Below are 12,882 nucleotides of genomic sequence, written 5' to 3'. Positions count from 1 at the left end.
CTCCAGTACTTTGGCCACCTCATGCGAAGAGTTGACTCATTGGAAAAGACCCTGATGCTGGGAGGAATTGGGGGCAGGAGGAGAAGGGGACAACAGAGGATGAGATGGCTGGATGGCATCACTGACTTGATGGACGTGAGTTTGAGTGAACTCCGGGAGTTGGTGATAGACAGGGAGGCCTGGCGTGCTGCAGTTCATGGGGTCGCAAAGAGTCGGACACGACTGAGCGTGAACTGAACTGAAAGAAAAAAATGGTAAAAAGGTGAGGGGGAAATCAAACTGGTGCAGAAAGTTTTAAGGAGAATTTCAAGTTTTCTCGCCTTCTCAAAAGAAAAAAAAAGAATTATTGTCACTGAAGTAGCTGGAAGAATTCTTATTTGTCTCTAGGAACCAGAATCCAATGAATACATATTGCAGAAATGAATACATATTGCAAAAGAGAGGGACCTTTCTTTAATTAGTAACTGTGAAATCTAAAAACCAGTAGATAATCCAGGTTAAATTCAAAATGATAGTACATGATAACAAAGCATTAAACCTTTACCCATAAAATTATAACTCATCATACAATCCATTGACAAATCACCCCATAAAGAATTCCATAATTGCTTCTCTCTGCAACTATAAACATCTCCATTTTCTTCATATGGAGGTTCAAATATTCTTATAATAGTTTCAGCAATAAATCGAAGTTGTTGTAGTAGTAGCTTACCCTTTGCCTTATGGCTTTTAGTTTTATTAAGTAGTATTAATAATAGTAGTAGAGACACAATGAGGTCCCTGGTATGTGCCTGTGATGAGTTCAATCGATCAAGGTTCAACCCTTGATGAAATCCATCGTGTCTTCAAAGTAAAACTGTTCTTTCTATATAAAAGAGGATTTGTTTCACATCTACATACTGAAGAGAAAAATTAAACTTATGTCACTTTTTACCCCCCAATTAGGAGTTTTAAATTCAGACATGGAATTAACTCACCCTCACATATGACCATGATAAGAGTTTTTCCAGGCTTGATTCAGCAAATCTGCAGCAACTCAAACCTTTATTGTAAGATTTTAAATGCAGGTGAGTTTCAGGAGTCAGTTTCTGCCCTTGTCCTCAAAATAAGCAATTCTGCCAGTTTTCCTCTGCATTCCATTGTGGCTTTAGGTTCATCAAAGCTGGTTCCACCAGTTGGTGCCATCTGAGGAATCTTATTACCTTGGGCTTACTTCTGCCTCATTTAGTTCTTCCCCCAAATGATACTGATCCTGTTTCCAGACCCTGATGCTTGATGCACCTCTTTACAAATGAAGAGATGAACTGAATTGTAGTAAACAAGATCCAGACCACAGAACGTGGGGTTTAGGGACAGAAGGCAAAGGATGAGCATCACAAATCAGCCAGTATGTTTTTCTAGTTAATAGAACAAAGGAGAAGAGCCTTCAGTAACTCATTGGGAATTGAAGAGGCATTTGAGAGCACTAGGTCTCTTCCTGGTTCGTTTATTTTTTTTAAAGGCCTTGGCAGAATAGTAATAAAAGGACACTTCCTTAACATCACTGGGAGTGAGAATGGATCCGACAGCCAGCAATACTCAACCTTCTTGAAGTCAGGAACAACAAATTTCTGTTCTCATCACTGTTATATAATTTTGTTCTGAAAACTGCACTTCTAGAACAATTAGACAAAACAATAATAACAAATGGAATTAAATACACGAGAAAGTGGAAGGTACCATTCTCATTTTGTGTGGATGAGATGATTGTATGACGTAAGAAAATCCCAAAGAAAGCTTGCAAGAAAATCCCAAAGAAAGCTTGCTGAGTGTACTACAGTATGAAATTAACACGAGCACTGGGCACTAAGTGCTTTAGTACTCACCTGCTACATACCAGTAGAAGATAACATCTATGGAGTCGTTACCCTGGGCCAGGCACTGTTTAATTCTTTGCTACTCATAAACTATACAACTATAGCAATAAAATTTTATACTTACTGAGTGTTTATTATGGGCTAGGCCTTGTCAAAATACTTCAATACGTTTGACAATTGTAAGAGGCTTTAAATCCTGTTTGTGTCATATGATATTATAGATTAAAAATGTGTTGTTACTACATATATAACATAGCTTATAATTACACATATATGTGAATTTACACATTATCTATTAAATTATATATAATGTGTTATACTATGCATTATAAATTTTATTACCAATTAGTCATGGTTAGATTTTTACATTAGTACATACTTATATAACATTTCTCATGCTATAATTACATATATATAAAGTAATATATTACCAATTATATAATTTATTATGCTATATTTTGTTATATAGATTAATATCTACTCGTGTGTTACATTTAGGGCCTCCTGTGTGCCAAAGCGGGAGATGCATGAGACTCGGGTTCGATCCCTGCATTGGGACTGTCCCCTGGAGAAGGGAATGGCAACCCGCCCCAGTATTCTCGCCTGGAAAATTCCGTGAACAGATGAGCCTGGCAGGCTACAGTCCATAGGGCCACAAAGAGTTAGATATGACTGAGCACACACAGCAATATGCTACGTTACTACATAGTTATATATTTCATATCATAGTTACATGTGTATAATGGATACAATTGTACACATTAAGTTATATATAACTAAACTACATCATACATTATGTTTTCAATCACACCATCTATGGAGGAGGAAAGTGAGGTACAGGAAGGCATCCTTCATTTGAGGTCGCGAGGCTCCTGGAACTCCCATGCCACTCTGCTCTGGCTCCAGAATCACTCTTTATTTTTGGCTGCGCTGGGGGCCACAGCGCATGCAGGATCTTAGTTCCCACACTGGTGATCGAACTGGTGCCCTCTGCAGTGGCAGCGCTAGTCCTAACCACCGGACCACAGGGAAGCCCCCAGAACCCCTGCTCCTCACCTCTGCGCTCCCTGCCACCCTCTCTGGCGCCGCTGAGCTCTCCACTGACTGTGGGGACCTCTACCTGCTCTGTGCCTGGAAAGAGACAGGCACGGACAGACACTCTTGCATCTCCTGCATTGGCAGGTGGATTCTTTACCATTTCCTGGTGGGCTGCCGTCTGTGGGGTCGCACAGAGTCGGACACGACTGAAGTGCCTTAGCAGCCACCAGGGAAGCCCTAATGTTTCTTCCAAGGGTCAAAAGCTCAATGAGCATGTCATGTGTGATTTTAAAATTCCAAATGGCCCCATTCTCCCAGCTACATGGTACTGAAGGTGGGAGGAACGTATGGAAAGGCAGGGCGCGTGCAGGACACAGAAAGGGAGGCAAGGCCATTGGATTTCTTCCCTCAGGATTGTGAGGAAAGAACCACTGGTGACAGATGCTGCAGAGGAAGCATGTTGGGGGAGCAGCAGCTGGACCACTTTGGAGCTGAAATGGTAACCAGGAACTGATGGGAGGAGCCAGGTGGCCGAGCTGGGCAAATGGAGCTGATAAGCAGGTAAGCAGAGGAGACACCCAGGAGAAAGGTCTGGTGGGCAGCTTCTGGGCTCTCACCAGCCTCCCAGGTCCTTGCCTCTGTGGGTGGTCTGCATTCCCCTCAGCCACCACTCCATTTCCTCCCCTCCCCCCCACACACCTTGATTACTTCCAGGGAGTCTATATTTCTTGGTGGCACTAGTAGTAAAGAACTCACATGCCCGTGCAGGAGATTTAAGAGACACAGGTTCAGTCCCTGGGTTGGGAAGATTCCCTGGAGAAGGGCATGGCAACCCACTCCAGTATTCTTGCCTGGAAAATTCCACGGACAGAGGAGCCTGGTGGGCTACAGTCCTTGCAGTTGCAAGGAGACAGACACGACTGAAGCAACTGAGGGCACACACACATATTTCTTGCAATAATTGGTGTGTGTGTTAGTCGCTCAGTCGTGCCCGACTCTGCGATCCCACGGACATAGAAGTCCATGGAATTTTCCAGCCAAGAAGACTGGAGTGGGGTGCCATTCCCTTCTCCAGGGGATCTTCTCAAACCACGGTCTCCTGCATTGCAGATTGTTTACCGTCAATAATTAGACCCACCCTGAAAACCACCTGATGGTTGGGGACAGAGTAATCGCACTCAGAGTTTATAGCACACGTATCAACACCAATACTAACCTCTTAGAAAGTAAAACCAGAAAAAGGTACAAACCACCACAACAAGAAAAATTATAAAATATTTAAGAACAAATTTAACAAGCGCAGGTTTTTATTAGATGAAACTGTAACTTTACTGAAATACAGAAAAGAAAATTGGAATAAATGGAAAAAAAAAAAAAACACCTTCCTTGTGCTTGGCTAGGAGGATTCCACATTGAAAGATGACAATTCTCTCTAAACCAACCTCTAAATGTAACACAACCTCAGAGTACACTTTTTTTTTTTTTTTTGTCGCTCCATGTGGCTTGTGGGATCTTGGTTCCTCAACCAGGAATCCAACCCATGGCCCCTGCCATGGAAGGGCAGAGTCCTAACCACCGGACCTCTAGGAAATTTCTTACCCTGATTTTTTTTTCCCTACTCTGATTTTTTGAAAGCAGCTAAATTATGCTATGTAGCTCACCCTGGAGATTGTATCATACAAAAGAAAAGCAGATAAAATTCTGAAAATGAAGGTTATGGACAGGAGACTTGCCAACTAGATATAAATAATAATCTAAATATTACAACCATGTGATAAAGAGAAGGAGCATTAGAACAAAACACAAGTCCAGAGAAGAGACTAAAGTATTTGGAAATCTCATATATGATCCAAGTGGTATTTGAATGCATTGGTCAGGATTCGTCAGTTACATGTTAACAGAAACTCAACATGAAATAGCTGAAGCAAAGCAGGGATTGGATGGAGATTCGTAACACTACAGGAAGATCAAGGGCGGATATCTGCATCTTGGATTTATCCTCCCAGTTTTTTTTTCCCCATATGGTGAAAACCCTGTCCCATGGCCCAGTTCTTCCAATCTCACCATCAAAACTTGACTGAGAAACAAGAAACAAGCAACAGACCAAGGGCATACCTTCACACACGCTTCCATTTGTATGAAAAGCACGCGTGCGTGTGGTGTTGGGGGGAGCATGTGTATCTGCGTATGTTTAAACTATGCCCACTCCAGCAGGATGCATAGTAAACAGGAAGTATTGGATGCCTCCGGGGAGCAGGTGCAAGGTGAGAATCACTTTCCCTTCACTGGGCCTCAGGAAAAGCGTTAAGGACGGTCCCCAGGTCACAGCCTGGCTATCACTGGTCTGTGCCAGTGCATCTTGTTTTATTGATCTACTTACTCCCTTTTACCTGCAATTTCCCTTTCCACCATTGCCAGCAATTCCAGGATGTTAGATGTCCAACCCTTTGGGGTGTGTGTGTGTGCTTGGGGAAAATGTGTAAATTGTCTGGGGGCACATTTTTTTAAAAAATGAAGCAAGTTTATATATTAAAACAGTGCAATCACAGCAAGCAGCATATCAGATGTCATTTACTTGGACCCATTCTGCATTTTATGCACCTTCACCGAATGAAACTCTTATAAATGATTGGCTGTGGCTTTGAAGCCACTTATCTTGAATTTGCATGTTAGTATTGAACATGCTTCTTAATAGATATATCTGCAATATTTGGAAGAGAATACATGCATTTGCTCAGTGTTTGCATTTGTCCAGTGAGTTTGTAACTTCATTTTTTTAATTTATTTTTAATTGGAGGGTAATCAGTTTACAATATTATATTGGTTTCTGCCTATATCAATATGTACCCTCTCTCTTTAGTCTCCCTCCCACCCCACCCCATCCCTCTAGGCTATCACAGAGCACCAGATTTGAGCTTCCTGCGTCAGGCAGTAAATTCCCAGTGGCTTCTAATTCCACATATGGTCACGCATGTGTTTCAGTGCTACTCCCTCAATTCATCCCACCCTCTCCTTCCCAATGAGTTTGTAACTTTGGATTTGACAAATGTGATCGTTCTAAGAATAAGTGGAAAACATGTAGGCCAACATCAAACAAGTTGATGTCTTTAGGATTAAATATGTTAGTTACTATGCTAGTTATCTTATGGTATCTCATTAGTCACCCCAAATTAGATGGTGTATGGCAACATGTACTCTGATCAACCAGCAACAACAAATCTGGATTCAGATTAACCACCAAACTAACCACAAACATAACAGACTTCACCCACCACTCATTATTCCTTCAGATTTCACTTTTAATCTTCTATTCTGGTTTTTTTATTCTCCTTCAGGGATCACAGTTCACTGTGCATCAGTTTCCAATAATCCCAATAGGCTCTGTTTGCCTATCTTCATTCATTAAAAAAAAAAAAAAAAGATTTGGATAGATTGGGTGCTTCCCAGGTGGCACTCGTGGTAAAAAACCCTCCTGCCAATGCGGGAGACAGAAGACAGAACTTCCCGATCCCTGGGTCGGGAAGAATCCCTGAAGGAGGGCATGGCAATCCATTCCAGTATTCTTGCCTGGACAATTCCAGGGATAGAGCCGCCTGGCAGGTTATGGTCCATAGAGTCCCAAAAAGTCGGATATGACTGAAGCAACTTAGCATGCATGCATGTTGGATAGGTCAAATGTTTTTAAGATTTTTCTTGAGGTATAGTTGATTTACAATATTGTGTTAGTTTCGTGTGTGCAGAACAGTGATTCAGTTATATACATCCGAATCTAAAGAGTAGTATACATTATTTATATTTATATAGTTAGATTTTTTTTCCCTTATAGGTTATTACAAAATATTGAGTATTGCTCCCTTCAGTCATTCAATTTTACTCATTGTAGAAATAGGATGGTTGCTCTGCTGAGAAGCAGCAGCTTCGTTCTGTTCAGTTCAGTCGCTCAGTCGTGTCCGACTCATTGCAACCCCATGGACTGCAGCACGCCAGGCCTCCCTGTCCATCACCAACTCGCAGAGTTTACCCAAACTCATGTCCATTGAGTATGTGATGATGTATCCAACCATCTCATCCTGTCATCCCCTTCTCTTCCTGCCTTCAATCTTTCCCAGCATCACGGTCTTTTCAAATGAGTCAGCTCTTCGCATCAGATGGTCAAAATATTGGAGTTTCAGCTTCAGCATCAGCCCTTCAATGAATATTCAGGACTGATTTCCTTTAGGATGGACTGGTTGGATTTCCTTGCAGTCCAAAAGACTCTCAAGAGCCTTCTCCAACATCACAGTTCAAAAGCATCAATTCTTCAGCGCTCAGCTTTCTTTATAGTCCAACTCTCCTATTTATACATGACTGCTGGAAAAACCACAGACCTTTGTAGGCAAAGTAATGTGTCTGCTTTTTTAATATGCTGTCTAGGTTGGCCATAACTTTTCTTTCAAGGAGTAATCATCTTTTAATTTCATGGCTACAATCACCATCTGTAGTGATTTTGGAGCCCCCCAAAATAAAGTCTGTCACTGTTTCCATTGTTTCCCCATCTATTTGCCATGAAGTGATGGGACCAGATGCCATGATCCCACTTTTCTGAATATTGAGCTTTAGGCCAACTTTTTCACTCTGCTCTTTCACTTTCATCAAAAAGTTCTTTAGTTATTCTTTGCTTTCTGCCATAAGGGTGGTATCAGCTGCATATTTGAGGTTATTGATATTTCTCCCGCCAACCTTGATTCCAGCCTGTGCTTCATCCAGCCCAGCATTTCTCATGATGTACTATGCATATAAATTAAATAAGCAGGGTGACATTATACAGCCTTGGCATACTCCTTTCCCAATTTGGAACCAGTCTGTTGCTATATGTCTAGTTTTAACTGTTGCCTCCTGACCTGCATACAGATTTCTCAAGAGGCAGGTCAGGTGGTCTGGCATTCCCATCTCTTGAAGAATTTTGCACAGTTTGTTGTGATCCACAACAGTCAAAGGCTTTGTCATAGTCAATAAAGCAGAAATAGATGTTTTAATGGAACTTTCTTGCTTTTTCGATGATCCAACGGATGTTGGCAATTTGATCTCTGGTTCCTCTGCCTTTTCTAAATCCAACTTGAACATCTGGAAGTTCACGGTTCATGTACTGTTGAAGCCTGGGTTGGAGAATTTTGAGCATTGCTTTACTAGCGTGTGAGATGAGTGCAATTGTGTGGTAGTTTGAGCATTCTTTGGCATCGCCTTTCTTTGGTATTGGAATGAAAACTGACCTTTTCCAGTCCTGTGGCCACTGCTGAGTTTTCCAAATTTGCTGACATATTGAGTGCATATGTGCTGGTATATTGCTCCCTTCAGTCATTCAATTTTACTCATTGTAGAAACAGGATGGTTGCTCTGCTGAGAAGCAGCAGCTATAGTATCCAAATTCCATTTTTCATATTTCCAGGAACCTTCAACAGAACTTTCACATCAGACCAAGAATAGTTGATCAAATATCTTTCCATCAGGAGCTTGTCAGAACTGCCCTCTCTGAACTTCCCTTTATCCTGAGCTGCCCTTGACATATTGACATGAGGATGTGATGCTGATTCTTGCTTCTGACCCCACTAAGCAACATGGGGTATGTTATGTTTAATTTATATAAATGGTGTTATGGTACAGATCTCCTTCAGTTTTTTATCTCATCCAACACTTTTAAAAAAGTATTTTACTGAAGTAATAGTTGATTTACAATGTTGTTGATTTCTGCTCTATAGGAGTGATTTAGTCATACCTATATATGCATTCTCTGTCATGTTCTTTCCCACTGTGGCTTATCACAGAATATTGAGCGTAGTTCCTTGTGCTATATAGAACCTCGTTGTTTGTCCACTCTGTGCATACTAGTTTGCATCTGCTAATCCCAAACTCCCAACCCATTCCTCCCCCCCAACCACTTCCCCCTTGGCAAGCACAAGTCTGTTCTCTCTGTGCATAAGTCTGTTTCTGCTTCATAGGTAGGTTCATTTATAGGTAGGTCCGATTTTAAGATTCCACATATAAGTGACATCATATGGTATTTGTCTCTTTCTGACTTCATTCAGTATGATCTCTAGTCCATCCATGTTTCAGCAGATGGTATTTCATTCTTTTGAATATGTGCGGAACACTCTTGTGTGCTTTATCCATTCGTCTTATCAAAGGACATGCAAGCTGTTTCCATGTCTTGACTGTATAGTGAAGGACAGGGAAGCCTGGCATGCTGCAGTTCATGGGCATGCAAAGAGCTGGACATGACTTAGTGACTGAACAGTGACTGAACAGCTGTTTTTAAGATCTATCCCCAATGCTGTGTATGTGCCTGGTCCACAGCTTCCACTGTGTACATGTATCAGTGAGTTAGAGTAGGTTACACTGTATCAGTCAGTCAGAGTAGATTACACTGCAGTAACAAATACTCCCCAGATTACAGGCATATCTTGTTTAATTGCACTTTGCTTAATTGTGTTTTGCAGATACTGCATTTTTTAAATAAACAAATTGAAAGTTTGTAGCAACCCTGTCTTGTCAGATGGCGTTAATGCTTTTTAGCAATAAAGTATTTTAAAATTAAGGTATGTACATTGCTTTTTTAAAACACAATGATACACATTTAATAGACTACAGTATAAACATATTTGTATATGTGCCCTGAAACCAAAAAAATTCATGTGATTTGCCTTATTGCTGTGGCTTAGAACTGAAAGTGCAGCATCTGAGGTATATCTGTGTAATAGTTTAAAACCACAAAGGCTTATTTCTCATAGATGTTGCACGTCCACTGCAGATAAAAACACCAACCCTTGACTTCCATTTGCAGCTGCCCACATTCTCACGACCTTTCACTTTTATTTCACATGGTCCCACCTACCTTACATGGCAGGGAAGTTCAGTCCCATCACGTGGTCATGGAAAGAGAAAGCTGGAGTATTTGTGGACAGTCCTAATGACCACCAGGGACACTCAGGCTGCCTTCAGCTCCCTGTTCCCCCAAACAATGGCATGATAAACATGTGAAACAAACCTGTACTTGTTTCATACAGGCCCATGGCCACTGTTTTAGGCATACGCCCAGGCATGGGATTGCTGAGCAGCACAGCACACATTTCATTTCCCTCAGGAGTACCAGGCAATTCTCCAGACGGCTGTCGCAGTCCGAACTACAAGCAGGCACAAAAGTGTGTCTATCCCCACATCCCTCTGATGTGGAGGAAATAACCACCTTTCAAAATTTTGCCAGTCAAATAGGGATAAAGGGATAGCTACTATTGTTCTTAATGTGGTCTCTTGTTTCTAATGAGTTAAAGCATCTTTTCATATACTTTTCAGCCTTTTAGATGCCTTCTTCTATAAAGTGCTTGTTCATAACTTTTTCTTATTTTTTTTTTCCTATTAGGGTTACTATAGTTCTATTGTTGATTTTCAAGAGTTCCTGGTAGAAATTTTTTACTGTATGGCCTTCAATATCTTTTGGATTTAAACAACATGAATATACTTCTGTCCCCCCAGAAAGTTACATATTATTTTAATGGCTCACCTATCATCTCCCAACACTTTGCGGGGAAAAAAAATTAAAGAAAGGAAGATAGAACAGGCTTGAATCAGAAGCCATACCTGAGCCAATTGAAGTGGGCTGAGAAGGTGAGACTTATACAGTGACAACTTCTATTTAAACCACAAAGTTGAACAGAAGAAAAAAATTTTCCCAGAATAAAGGGGAGGGTTGAGGGGGAGAGGAAGGGAAGGATGCTCTTCTTTTGGGCAGACAAAACAACAGATGATCCCTGGATCGGCATTTGATATAAAAAATAAGGCCATACATCCATCAAGATCCTTTTGATTGCAAATGACAGAAACAACTGAAACTAAGCTTTAAAAAAGGGATGTGCTGGTTCAAGTAACTCGAAAGTCCAGTGGATGGGACAGCTAGATCCACGTGTTTCAATAATGTCTTCAGTCCCCATCTTTGATTCCATCTCTCTGATAAGCTCTCTCCAAGGTAGGCTGTCCCCAACAGCCAGACACACATAGAACCTTAACAACAGCAGCATAAAGTGGTTTTTTCTTGATCTCTGTGGTAAAAACACATCATAGGGAGGAATTCTCATTGGTCCAACCTACAAGACACACCCTTTTCTAAACCAATCACTGTGGCCAGTGGGATGGCGTTGCCTGATTGGTCAGGTATGGGGTCAGGGTAGATGATGGATAAGCCACTTCAGACACAATGAGAGGGTGCCCCATAGAAAAGAAGGAGAGAGTTCGTGCCAGAAGGAGAGAGATGACATGTTGGACAAGCAGAACCCAGAAGTACCAGATCCAGGCCAGATTTCTACCTCATTCCTTACATCAATATGCATTCCATATGGACAAGGACTGGGGCGAATGGGAAGAAACCACAGGAGAGTGAGAATATAATACTGGTGACTGAAAGAATTAGGGGCTCAGCAAATGCCCTTCCAACCAAAACACTAAAATCAGACACTATGAAGACAAAGACTGATGCCTTCTAAACTTCCATAGCACAAACACAAAACAATCAGACTCTCCATAGGCAAGATCAAGAGACTATTGACAAACTGAGAGGAAAACATTTGTAACCCACACGTCAAAGTATTGGGATCCCATATGTGCCAAAGAGTGCTTAAGAGATTCAGACAAGGTGGACAGCCGCATGGAAAGCTGAGAAAATGACATGAATTAATTCAGAAAGTGATGGTGCAAGTGCAAAAGCTGTCTGAAAGATAGGAAAAAAGATAAAAGTTTAAAAAAATTGCCAACTCTGGGTAGAAATACGAATGTGCTCAGACCTCCTTCAGGCCCACCCTCCAAAAGCAGATGGAGTCCTGGTGTGCATACTCTGAGCCCGAGGAGTGGCCAAGGGGGTGGACAGAGCTTGGAGGTGTGGGCTGGGGTGTTGACACATGCGTGTCCAGTCCCTTCAGGGTGGGACCTAGACAAGGACGGAAGAAGGTGCAGACCCAGGTACCTCTGTTTATACTCTTGCTTCGGGTCCCTTGGATGCTCAAGCGGTGGATCATTCAGAGCTTTTGAGAGCCAGGTTAGAATTAGGGACATTATCCTAAGAGCAACAGGAGGCCCTCCTAAAGGATTCTTGGTAAAGAGAAGGACAGGAATAAATTCGGGTTTTTAGAAGATCCTTCTGGCTTCAAGGGGGTGAATGGGTGTGACATTAGAAAGGAAGAAGAGGGAAGGGTTGGGAAAGTGCTGTCATAATTCAAAACAGAGATGATGGCAATTTACATTGGAAAAACAGGAAAAAGTGAGGAGGAGAGATAAACATGGTCATGGATGCTATATGGGATTGGAGAGAGCAAGGGATCAGGGGTCACTTTTTAGGCTTCTGGCACCTGTTACTGGTGGGCAGTGGTGCAGTCTATTGGGACAGGGAGCTGGACAAAGATTCAGCTTTGGTGGGAGGTGGGGAGGGAGGGGGGAGAGGAGACCACAGACACATCGAGCTCATTGCCTTTGAGACATCCGAGCAGGAATGCCAAGCAGGCAATCAGATGACTAGGTCCAGAGCTCTGGGGACAGGCTGGGTTGAGGAGACACGTGGCGTCAAGACTAGATTTTACATCATCCAAGGTGCCACCTACTGGAAGCTTTACCATTATTTCAGATAACACTAAGAAAGAAGAAAAAAGCACTGATATTCAGCTATACTATGCCCCAGACTGAATAGTTCTGATTTCAGATAAAATGTAAAAAAAAAAAAATGCATCTGAGACTTGATTAAATTGATTGTTAGGGTGTAAGTCTGGCTTCTTCTGATGAACTGAAGTGACAGGGACATGGTGTGATCGAAGGTCCCTTCTGTGACGTGGAGAAGCTGGAAAAGGTACTACAGCCTTGCTGCACGAGGGGTCCTGGGGCCCCTTTGCGTGTCTCTCCTTCCACTTTATGGTGCACCCATCTCCAGAGCTGTTATCAATTTGCAAAACTAAAACTCGGACCCCATTAAACACTA

Source organism: Bos javanicus, chromosome 13 (genome assembly GCF_032452875.1).
Source record: "Bos javanicus breed banteng chromosome 13, ARS-OSU_banteng_1.0, whole genome shotgun sequence".
In the NCBI taxonomy this organism is placed as follows: Eukaryota; Metazoa; Chordata; class Mammalia; order Artiodactyla; family Bovidae; genus Bos; species Bos javanicus.
This window is presented reverse-complemented; position numbering follows the sequence as displayed.